General features: G+C 41.1%; 1 pseudogene; it reads right to left on the bottom strand.

Moving 5' to 3' along the window:
• LOC144304645 (52 kDa repressor of the inhibitor of the protein kinase pseudogene) overlaps positions 1-11,179 on the bottom strand; it is a 60,595-nt pseudogene extending 49,416 nt beyond the window's left edge.
• Between the last annotated feature and the right edge of the window lie 1,902 nt (positions 11,180-13,081).

Genomic DNA, 13,081 nt, shown 5'->3' with positions numbered 1-13,081 from the left:
CAATCCTATTGTAACTGTGTAGCCATGAATTGACTCCCAATTTACTGAACTATTCAACATCTAAGTCATGTAACACTTTAGGGCCCCTTTCATATACCAGTTCCTGGGCCAGTAAAACACTAATGGGAAGAGAGGCAATTAACATAGTCCCTGCCCTTAAGGAACCCCACCCCCTCTACTGGGCAAGTCTTTATATAGAGACAATTATAGTACATGAACTAAGGACCCTATAGAGATCAAAAAAGTATTCTGGATCCAGAAGGAGAAAGTATTAACTCTGGAGTGAACAGAGTTGGCTAGAGGGAGATGGTGGCATCTGAGCAGGGTTGGGAAAATGAGACTGTGTAGAATAGACAAAAAAGCCACTCTAGTGCAAAAGTGCAAAGCTGCAGAAATACAGGTCATGGCTGGGAATGACTTCAAGAGGGCTGTATCTATAGCACTGGGTACTTGGCAGAGAGGGGTGGGTAGACTCTGCATCTGGAAGGGTAGGCAGGGACCAGATGGTTGAGGACCAACTGTAGGGTGACATTCAAACCGGGGCACATTTGAGGGGAGTGCTGTGATGCTGGGAACACAGGTATAAAATGTCCCAGCCTCTGGGCAAACTGAGATGCATGGCCTTCAGTACCACTCCGTGGATATTTTTCTCTTAACCAGGGGAAACATCTGATATTTTTGAACATAGCAGCACTGTGGGTCATGGCTGTAAGTGAGATTGGCCACTGAGCAGCAGTGTAGCACACAGCCTGGAGGGAAGCTGTGGGAGGTCACTGTGATGATTTAGTTGAAAAATGAGACCCTGCTGGGCAGCAGCAATGGGGACAGGATTAGAGAAGGAGACCCAGAGGAGGTGCTGCACAGGGATGCATTTGTAACCAGTTGGCTGAGTATGCTCACATATATAGTCAAGGACAGGCTAGGACACACACATTTTCAGAGTAGGGTCTAAGAAAGAGATGACTTCCGCAGTCTGAACCCTCTAATGATGGGCTTTTAATCTACTCATGGGGGAGTCTATTATTAGCCACTTGCCTCTAAAACATAAGCCAAAGTGTCAGATCTAACAGTACAAAGCTCTCCATATTGTACAAATCAGGAGCCAGCCAGCAAGATTTCCTGCCCAAAAGTATCTTCCTCACCTGCCAGTGATCAATACCTGAAATGCCTCACTTATGATTAATTCCTTTGGATCTTGGAGATTGCTTTTGGCTTCAGCTGTTCTCAACTATAATTCAAGTCCCTTGGAAGGGAAGATTCCTTAAGTTCTTATTAGCCCTATTCAACTTATACCTCTCCCCCCAGGACCTCTCTTACCATCCTTAGTTTCTTGCTTGGTATCCATACAGATGACCCTATTCTTCTGTGTTCTCCCTTCCTGGTTTCTAATCTTCCTGAGGGCAGAGACCATGTCTTACTCATCTTCTGGGTCTCAGCAACTAACACTGTGCCTTGCATGATGCACAGTAAATGTTAAATGCCAGTTTTACCACTTGAGATCTATAAAATCTTAGACAAGCTCACTTAGTGAGTTCCCCTATCTCTAACCATCTATGGAATAAAAGCATTATAATCTAACTCCCAAGCTGTTGAGAGACCTGCATTGGAACATACTGGAACATAATCTATAAATCTTGTGCAAATATGAGTCAGTATTCACTTGCAACTAGCATCATTCCTGGCAACTAAGTGTGTGTTGATGTAAGAACAAGTGCACAGCTCTTTCATGAACCAGCTGTGGGAGAAGGGCCTGAAGTTTGGTAGGGGGCCACCAAGGGGTGGGAGCCAGGATGAAGAAACATGCTGGAATCACAGGGTGGGCTATTTATCTTCCTTTGATGCTGAGGCAAAGGGGAAATGTCACACTGCCCTGCCTTCAGAGCTATCCTCAAAGAGGGGACACTGAGACTTTGGAGCTATTAGACCCCAGCTTCCCAGATCATCTCTGCCTCCCTGGACTGCCTTGTCTGCAACTTTTCCTTGTCGGGGTTTACTATTCATGTGTCAGCTGCATGGCCCAATTGCGGTGTTATTTTCATTTGCTGGGTTTTAGTTGTTTATCCAGGTTTCTTCATCTGCCTCTCTTTGAATTTGTTATCTAAATATATATCTGCTGAGCTTGAATTATTTTTACTTCTTTTCCTTCTAGCTCCCTGGCCAATTTTGAAAGCTGCCTCTCTAAACAGTCAATTTACAAGTGGGTGATTTAGAACATCTTTAAGCAAAGCTCAGTCTCATTATTTTTATAAACCCCCTCCTTCCTTTCCGCTCTCCTCCTCAAGAAACACCAACTCTATAAAAATCATGCACAGTGTAAGGGGCCCTGTAAGTTAGACATAATGAAGCAAACCATGGAAAATGTGGTTGATAGAACTATTCACAGGAGCAGATGGTAGGTCGGAAGAAAAGAATGCTGGCACCAGGGATGTCTCTTGAGACAGGCAGTGCCCACCTCTGAAAAAAAGGAAAATGGAATAGAACAGTGACTTAAAAGCAGTGGCCTTTGGAAGAACATTAGAAATTTAGGGACAGTGAAGCCTTGGGAGACAAAATGTCAATAGAGCGAAGATGCTTCAGTCATCACACTGTCTACACTGCATGACCCCTGAGAGGAGAGACAGTGCTGTTCCTCGGTGTCAGCACCCTTCTTTGAGACTATCTATAAGCTGCAAGGATGGCCACACTGAAGCTTAAGTTAGTACTCAGGACATCTGTTAGCATTTATCTGGGTCAGGGATACTTAAGAATTTAACAAGTTAGAAGGAAAATTGTCTAGCTTAATTTGGGATGTTTCCCACTTTTTTCCTGTTAGAGAATCATCTGTAACCCACTTTTGCTATGTGTGCCCAAATCCTGGATGAAGGGTCTCTGGCAATCTATTTAAGTTTAAGAATTAGCTTCTTTAGGGACATAAAAATAGTTTTTTTGTTTTGTTTTGTTTTAAATCTGATTGTCCAGAAATCCACAAAAACTCCATTTGGTATTGCACTGGGGAAACTAGACTACAGTGAAATATAATATTTCCAGAAGAAAACATTTGAATCTAAAATAAGGAATCAGGAAGAATGAAACAGCGAAGTGAGGAGAAAAATCTATCTCTGAAAGAGCCACCCACTCGGTGAGCACTGAATAGGCCCCGGATGTGGATCTAGGGCTGATAACTTGCAAGCTATGCAGATCTGCACGACAGCACAAGCCTGTCTCCACAGCAGTGAGGTTCACCCAGCTTTTCAACTTGAGTTTGACCTGGAAGGGGGTTTGTCTAAGCGGGTGAAAAACTGCCCGAAACATGCACAGATATTAACCAATCAAAGAAATTCACTTCCAGAAGTCAAAGAGCAAAATTTAAAATCCTAGCTTAGTTCTTTTATAATAATGAGGTTGGGAGGAGGAAGAGGAGGGGAAGGGGGAGTCCTAGCACTAAATCCCAGCTCTGTGACACTCTGCAGGTTCCTAAACCTCCCTGAACCCCAGTTTATCTTTAACACAAAGGAAAGTGAGACCCTTGCTGCAGAACACCGGCAGGATGGAGTGTGAGGTGGTATTTGTAAAGCACTAGCACACAGAAAAAGGGCAATGGGGGATGATGATGGTAATGGGGGATGATGATTGGTGACAGCAACAACACGGATGGAGGGGAACAGGGAAGGAGAAGGTGGAGGAGGAAGGGGAAAGAAAATAGATCTAACTCTTCAGAAAGAGGGGGAGTAGCAATCTCTATAAAAGTAAGTCAAAGTTATCTAAAGAGAAAAGTCAAGGTAGAAAGACAGAATTCAGTGTAAACAGAGGCTTCTTTTTAATTCAATTTTCTTCTAGTTAACCAAAAAAAGATTTTTAAATGCCCAAGTTAGATGAATACGCTACACGTTGAAAGATATGCTTCTCACTCCTGAGAATGCTCCAAAACATAGAATTCTTTACTTTTTTTCTAATTGCAAGTTGCTCTATTTTATGAATACATAAATGCCTTGGTTCAATTCAGTTCCAAAGCAGGTAAAAAAAGTCACACTATGTGTCAGGCATTGTACTAAGCTTTAGACCTCCAAAAGTCTAAAGAAAAACCAGGAGTCTATAATTTGGATGGGGGAAAATCAGACTGCCAGACCACTGAAAAGGATGCCATGTGGTGATGCCACAAAACTACTACCAGAAAAATGCAAATGGAGCACAGATAAGGTAGTATTTAACTGTCTGGTGGATATTGGACTCTTCTCTAGGAAAGTAACATTTGCATGGGTCTGGAATATGTACTGATGGGAGTGGGCAAAGTAGGGAGGGGCAAACACACCAGGAGGAGGGAACAGAAAGATCAAGATTGAAAAGTGGATGCTGATCAGGTCTGTATTTTAGAATGATAACCCTGGAGGTAGTGTAGAGTGGAACTGCTGGGGGTTCCAGAAGGCAGCCAACAAATAGCACTTGCAATCTTTCCAGTGAGAGACAAATGAGCCAAACTATCAGTGGTAGAAGATTCCGTATAAATCCAAACAAAAATGGTAAAAAGTATATCACCCAAAGAATGGCAGGACTCCCCAAATTACTGGCCATTTGATCATCAAATCTATGAGCTAAATTTGAGACCATGCTTTTCCTGCCCGCCCCCCAAGATAGAGAGATAGATAGATAGATGATAGATTATAGATGATAGATGATGATGATGATAGATAGATAGATAGATAGATAGATAGATAGATAGATAGATAGATTTGAGAAATAGAGACAGAGAAAGAGACAGAGCACAAGCAGGAGAGGCAGAGGGAGAGAGAATCTCAAGCTGACTCCACAGTAAGCCTGACGCAGGAGTGGATCTCACAACCCTAAGATCATGACCTGATCCAAAACCAAGAGTCAGATACTTAACAGACTGTGCCATCCAGGCACCCTGAGACCAAGCTTTTTTTAAATACTTTTCTCCATCTCTGCATCTGTGTTGGGGGTGCCCCATTCAACACCCTATTATTATAGGTACCCAGTGCCCATGTGCAGTTTTATGGGTGTTTTGAAAATCTATACACAGGATACACATATGCTTTAGACTTTCCTACTCTTAAATTCTTGAACAAGTCTTGAAAAACTTGAACAACTTCTCTACCTAGGGACCCATACTCTTAGCCTTCTAAGGAAAATTGGCTGGTTCAAGTATTTCCATACTGAAATGTTCATGGGCATTTGTGGTATTTTAGTAGTTGCCTTCTGGAAACATGCATTGGCCTGAAAAATGACTCCAGGGTTGGAATTTTCAGCGTGTTGATATGTCACAGTCAGGGCAAGAGAAGGGAAAATGAATAATTTGAAGCAGAGAGCCACATTAGCACCCCTCAGATAATCACACTTCCCAGCGCTTTCCTGATTCACAGCTATGTGTAAGCAGCTGCTGTAGGAAAAAGAAAATCTATCATTGATTCTAAACACACAAAAAAAGGGATATAAAGGGTAAAGATTATTTTTTTGTCTATTTAAATGTATGTTCACAAGTCCCATATGGGGAAGGGAAGACTGAGTGTGCTTGATGTGTTGCATGATTTACAAATGTGTTTTATTTTTTTCCCTGCTGTGACGACTAAGGTGTTACTATAGCCTCCTGAGTTTGGGGTGGGGGTACTGGGTGAAACCATGATTGTAAATGTACTGTTCACAAAAAGTCTGGCAATTTCATAAGTGCAGAGTCATTGTGATGCCAAAGCCAATGCTGCAAAGTGGAGTGGCAGATCCAAGAAGCATAGTAAAGGCTCATCTCTTCACTCAGAACTCCTGCAAATATACACTGAGCTCCCACAATGTCCAAGACAACAAGAGGAACCAAAATGCAAAATTTTTAGATCTCTCTCTCAATTTCAAATCTATTAAAGAGCCCAGGAAATACAGGGATAAAATAAAAATTCACAAAGTGGGCATCTCAATATAGTGGGAAGAATGCTAGGGCAGTAATAAAGAAAACTGGATTCAAGTTTGATATTTATTTGCTGTGTGACCTCTTGGACAACTCATTAAGTCTCTTTTCTCATCTATAAGACAGTTCAAATATGTCAAGGATGGAAAATAGATTTCAAGTGAAGTGCCAACTCTAACCAATCAATAGTGACTTCCTAGAGCACTGTGATGATATGGCTTCTAAAATACACCTGGGTTCAGTGGGAAAAGTGCCATTTTTGATTAGCAAAGCAATGACTACCATGAGTTTGAAAAGGGAGACTGTCAGAGAGGCAGAGCCATATATATGCCATCCCTTGACTAGATCATCATAAGTTCAAAGGGGCTGGTTCACTTTCAATCTGCTCACACAAACTTACTGAATACTTTCAATATGGTTGATGCTATGCTATGGACTGAGATGCCATTAAACCTATGACACAGACTTTGCAATCAATGAGCTCATAATATATTATAAATGCAGACCCATGTCCATCTATAATGTGGTGTGATTAGTGCAATATTATATGGGTAAATACAAAGGATTACATGAACTTAAAATAGGGAGCATGCTGTTCAGGGGAATAATATTGACCGACAAGGAGACTGACCTTGAAGGATGATAAAGAGATTCTAAGTGGAGAGTCTCATGTTTGAATGCTTATCATATTCAGAAAACAACACAGATTCCAGGGTAGGTAGACTATCAGGTGTTTGGTCAAGAGTAGTAAGAAATAAAGCAGGTAAGTTCAATTGGGGCCGGTTTGGTGTGTGCTTTGTAGAACAGAATAACAAGTTTGCATTTTTCTTGCAGGCAATAAGAATTTATCAAAGATTGTTAAAGTCAGAGAGTTACATATCTGAATTTGTGTTTTAGAATAATCCCTCCAGTGCCAGAGAGAAGGTAGGTGGGGTCAAAGTTCTACAACAGAAGCAAGGGTCCACTCAGAATTCTGCAAAAACCTCCATGAGAGAGGGGCCAGATTAAAGCCAGGGGATGCAACAGGTCTCTGTGGGAAAGACAAAGGCAAGATTAGTAGCACAGTGAATGCATGAGAACTTCAGAAATATGAGAGGCCACAGAAGCCAAGAGTGATCAGGGAACCCACTCCTGGGTGGCTCAGCAGTTGAACATTTGCCTTTGGCTCAGGGTATGATCCTGGTCCAGGGATTGAGTCCCTCATTGGGCTCCCTGCAAGAAGCCGGCTTCTCCCTCTGTCTGTGTCTCTGCCTCTCTCTCTCTCTCTCTCTCTCTCTCTCTTTCTCTCTCTGTGCCTCTCATGAATAAATAAATAAAATCTTTTAAAAAAGAAAAAAGAAAAACTTCCTTTAAAAAAAAAAGAAGAAGGTAAAGTTGAAGTTAGAAAGAGCTGATTGATTAGTGCCCCCTAAGTCACAAAGATGGCTAGCAGTGAGCTGTGGTCAGAATTCAAGCCACATGGTCCTTAACTTTACCTAATTTCTGTTAACTTCATGTTAGTGTGCAAGGTTGAGCAACATTTCCCAGTGTACACCACAGAATACCAGATCTACCAGATGCTAGTTTAAGAGAATAAAGGTCTTCATAAGCAAAGACATTTGGAGACATTCTTTAAAAATGTTAAATGAATTTGTTTCTAGAGGACCTTCCTCTAACATGCCAATGTACTTATGACCCCTAAGAGAGGAATACAAAACTGGAATGTCTCCCAAACTCAATTAACTACAGGATACAGTTGTCAGGGGCTGCCTCATGGGGTGAATGTCACACAGAACAGATTCCGGTAGCACAGCACCAATTGCCTGAAAACACTTATGGATGTTTTTTCTTTTAAAGAAGTTCTTCCAATTTGAGAGGACATCACTCACTTTATTCTTATCATCAATCTCCTGCAAAGAAATCATTTTTCTTCGGAGTCTTAGAAGTAAAGAGATCAGATTTCATAGGGTAAGAAACCACGTGCAGAGAGGAAATTCAAGTACAACAGCCCACAGAAATCAGTGAACAGAAGGAACGAGTTGCTAGGGAGGTGACTGAGACAAAGCACACAACCAATGTGGTCGACAACACCTACAGAATTGCTATTTCTAGAGAGGTTTGAGGCTGGAGGAAAAGTGCTAAAAGGAACAGGAAGCCAAGTGTAGGATGAACCAAAAACACTAAGTAGGACCTTTCCTGTTCCTGAAATTCCTTTATAGGCTTTCAAAATTGGATTTGCCTATTATCATCAGTTACTTCCAAATGTTAACATCTCTGGTCTGTCCATTCAAATGGTCTATTTGGGAGAAGACCGCCAGACAGTTACATATCCAGCTTCTCAGTGATACTGAGCTCAGTATGTCCAAAGCCAAAGCCAGCGCACAGGGAACTTTGAGAGGATTAGAAATAGGCATTCCCTCAGGCTCCCTGAGTAACAGTGCCTTTGGAGAAATTGGAAATCCTTTATTCAAGCAAAAAAATCCCTGTGCAAAAGCATGTGGCTTTGGGGCAGAGCACCGACTGAGTGATAGCTCCCACTCCCCTTCACAGCCAGTCACCCCTGTGCAGGTACCACCTGAATAATCATGCTCTGTCTGTCTCCCTCTTCCCATGTGCTGTCCATGGTAAATCCTTTGAAAAGAGATGCTCTTCCTCTTTCTTCTAGTTCAAGAGGCCCTAATCAGAATAGTGTCATCTGGAAACCGCAAATCTGAGACTTGCAAAAGGTACTGAACTAAGACACATACCATTTCTTTCAGTGCCATCTTGGCCATTGGCTGGGTAAACTCAATTTGGGCAAACTGTTTCACCTTGTGGGATTTTATAGATTGTGAAAATGGCCATAATTCCTGTGTGCCTCCCATCAAGTCATGAAATGTTTCTCCACCTCCTGCACATGGGCCAGCCTTGTGACTTGTCTTGATCGATAGAATGCTTTGGAAACAATGTCAAGCTAGTTCAGAATCTAAGGCTCAAGAGGTCTTGCACACTTTTCAAATACTTCCACTCAGTGTCTTAGAACCCTGCCCAGCCCCCCTGTGAACAAGCCCAGGCTAGCCTGCCAGGCAAGGAAACACAATGTGGAATAGAGCTGAGTGGTCTCCGCTAAGGCTCTCCAAAGCCAGCCAGGCCCCAGCTGTCATGGTGGCTGACCACAGACCCACAAATAAACCCAGCCCAGAAAAGTTGGATCCAGCCTAGATAACCAACCAGCAGATCCTTAGCTAAATAAATGATTATTATTTTTATGTTACGCTACTAAGTTTTGAGTGGCTTGTTACATGACTATAGAAAATTAATACACGGGGATATGGCTTCTTTATTTGCAAATTGAGGCTAATCCCTAAGATTCGTTCTAGTTAGAAGATTCTATGAAAACAATAGGTTGTTCAATCCAGTGATCTCTGTGCTATCTCTTCTTTTTGTTGTTAGAATTTGCAAGAGGGGTGGGGCAAGATTACCAGCAGAAGCCTCTTACAAGGCTCCTCTCAAGAGTTTCTTTCTCCATATTCCACTTTTCAAATGAAAAAAAAAAAAAAAAAGCTGGATTCAGCTAAAGAGAGGCTTTATTTGAAAGGATGATTGCAAGAGGGAAGGAAGGGATTCTTAAAACAGAGAGACTATAGTAACAGAAGGTTCTCACCATGAGATTCTGCAAGGGTCTCAAAAGCCAAGCAGAAAAAAAGGCTATTGTTTTATAAAGAGGAGTGTACAAGGCTAGAGAGAATTGGATGTGGGTAACTGGGATGAAGGGCTGGATCGCTAATCAGGGAGTATTTTCCCTGCAGTCAATGCTCAGGGCAATAAGGAGGAGCCTCTAAGCTGGCTCAGGCTGACAGTGGATAAGAGTTCAAGGGCCTGGGGAAGGAGAAAAGCTTAACTAAGTTCAGTCAAATCGAGGTCGCTAGTTTTCTTTTCTTTTTTGAAGTAAATTCTGGCAAGATGGAGATTTCCTTTATGTACCTATCAGGATATATTAATACTGATGCCTCAGTATTAGTAATAGCTACTACTATTTACTGAGCACCTACTATGTTGCAGGCACTGTGATGCATACATTTTGTTTTCTTTCATTGTCACAAAAGCGCAGGAAGGTAATTACTATTACGCCCATTTTATAGCTGAGTCAGCTTGATGACTATGGGGTTAAATTATTTGGCCAACACCAGTAATTATTCACACTTGAATCCAGATGTATATAGGCTAAAAGATGCTCTTCCTACTACATAGTCCGGCAGTAGGTACAAACTACTCCACTAATCATTTATTACCAAAGAATGGTAATTTGGAGGATCTGTGTCTGACCTTGTCATAGGTAATCAAGAGGAGCATATGTGAGTCTTATCTAAGTCCTATAAAGAAGAAAAGCTCTGTGCAAAAACTCTTTCCCTAGTCACAAGCAAATGGGGAGAATCTCTTACCCAACACCACTTTCTAAGAGCATGAAGCTCAGTTAAAATCAACATTTTTAAAAAAGATTTTATTTATTTATTCATGAATGACACAAACAGAAAGGCAGAGACATAGGCAGAGGGAGAAGCAGGCTCCATGCAGGGAGCCCGATGTGGGACTTGATCCCAGGACTCTGGGATCATGACCTGAGCCAAAGGCAGATGCTCAACCTCTTAGCCATCCAGGCATTCCAAAAGTCAACATTTTCATGTTCATCTCACCCTGGTCTATTTAATCAGGCCATTCCTGCATTTGTAGATAATCTCACAAACTTGGGAAAATAAGACCTCCCCCCTTTCTTCACTTGTCACTTGTATCATTAAATGCCCATTCTTTGGTGTATCCTCCCTTTTGAAGTCTCCCATCTGTGAATCTTTGGTTATGTGAAGCCCTAGTTATTAAATGTATATATAAGACCGCTGGAGGTGTAGGTAGAGACAGAAATAGGCATGCAGGATGTATAGCACAGAAGCCTAATCACTGCTCAGTAGAATTCCCAGTCATGTTTTCTGGTTCACCCAGCAGCTTATTCTCAATTCATCACCTTTAGCTCTCTGATTTTCCATAGGTAAATGGAAACCCAACAGTTTTAGGTTTCAGTTTTTAGGCAATTAGATAATTATTTCTCAGTCCTGGCATAATAACAAGAATCCTTAAGAGGAAAGGTCTGCAACAATATAACTGCTGGTCATGTTTGCTCAGCTCTGCAATTCAGAGAAGTGTCTAGGGCAGTAAGACCTCATTGCCTCTTACCTGCACACTTAGCCTTCTCCATTCCAGTCCACACTTGGATACATGACTGATGTACTCAAAGATAATCACTCCAGTTATGTCACATTCTTCAAAGACCTTGAACATGTTCCCTATGCCATGATGTCTAAAGTCACACACATAGGGATCAAGACCTCTCTCTAAGTGCCAATCCAATATTCCAATCTTATCTCTCATTAACCTCTTATACCTATACCTCAGATTCCCAAATCATACTTTATAACTGTCATCCATTTTTATACAGTCTTGAGAAAATGAAATATATATATATACTGGTGTCTTTTTAAAAATCAATTACAAAAAAAATGAATTACCTTCTTTGTGGACCAATGTCAAGAGTATATCTGGAAGAGGTAGATCACCCTCAATTAAAATTGTCCAGGGGAGAGACATAGTTCAAGCCAAATAAAACAAATGCCGTGTCTATCCTCAAAGATCCTTTAGTCTACAACATAAAATACTAAACCAAATGAACACATCACAAATACTGTGCTAGATCAACACTTGACTAAACAGATGATGAGTTTTTAGTATTGCATGGTGTACAAGTACAATTTAAGGGTATTTTTAGGGAGATAAGGAGGGAAAATGACAGAGTTTCATAGCCACTGGTCAACAAATGCACTAGGGAGTCATTGACTGTAAGTAGAGCCAGCAGCCTTCCAAAGGAGATAAACACAATTCTTTGTAATGGCTGGTTTTTGTTCAGATTGATGTATAAAAGAGTCTCTGGATACTTAGACTTCAGCCTGGACACAAGTAAAAGCTCTGAAATAACTGCTAAATAGAAATCCATAGATTGGTATGTCTGGAACAGATAGGAAAATCTTCAATCTGAATACATGGCTTGTATTAATTCCACGGTTTAAAAAGTCTGATGGAAGTAGAGAATGTGAGTGTGGAAAAGAATATGTGTTCATGTGATTACTTTTTGTAAGACTTCCTCCAACCTTCTAATAAGACCATTCTCAAAAATGAATGTTTATAATGGTGGAAGGAATATTGTAAGATGGCATTATAGAACCTCAAATATGTATGCAAGACAGTAGTTGAATGGGCATATCTGGAACTTGGCCCCACCTTTTAGGGCACATGACAAAAATTTGTATTGCAGCATTTTTTACCAAGAGTGAAACTTGGTACACTGACACCAGCAACTTCAGAATATCTGTCCTTGGCCCAAAACTTCCCTGCGAAAAAGTAAGAGTCAAAGAAAATCAGTCACCCAAGTATTAAATGCTGGCTTTGTGCTCATCTCAATGCTCAAGCTTCTGAAAGAGGAAAAAAGGAGAAAGAAAATGAGAAAACAATATTTCCCACCCTCAGTGCACATACATTATCTTCAGAAGGACAAAAGTAACACAGAGGGAATAAGTCAAACTGAAGTAAATACTTAATGGGACGACATTTGTCAAGAGAACACATGCAATGAGGACATCACTGAATGATGGGAAGGATAAAACACATTTTTTCTTCCTCTTGAAGGTCATACTTTAGGTTGGGGATGCAAGATATGGAAATGGTTGTTGTTGATTAAATAGATGGCATCAAAAAACAGGTTTCCAGACTGTGATTTATGATGCCAAAATCAAAGTCTACTGGCAGGCAAAGGACATGTCCCATGAAAAACAAGAAAAAATGATTACAATCATAATCCTGAAGATTTAAAACAAATGGCCAAGAGAAGCGAAGATAAATGCTTAGGTGATACCATAGAGAGGGATACCGTGGAGAAGAGACCTCCTCCCATAAAAACAAGAAGAAAAATTGGAGGGGGGGGAAGCTTAGGAAGGACTCTATATTTAATTAGTTTCCTAGGGACTGCTGTAACAACCACAAACTGGATGGATTTATAATAATAGGAATATAGAGTTTTGGAGACTAGAAGTCTGAAATCAAGCTGTCTTTGTGGTTGGTTTCTACAGGAGGACTTAAAGGAGGATCTGTTCCCTGTTGTCCTCCTAGCTTCTGGTGGCTGCTGACAATCTT

This window comes from Canis aureus, chromosome 3 (assembly GCF_053574225.1).
Source record: "Canis aureus isolate CA01 chromosome 3, VMU_Caureus_v.1.0, whole genome shotgun sequence".
NCBI lineage: Eukaryota > Metazoa > Chordata > Mammalia > Carnivora > Canidae > Canis > Canis aureus.
Note: the sequence above shows the minus strand (reverse complement) of the source record. Positions and strands in the feature narration are given on the sequence as shown.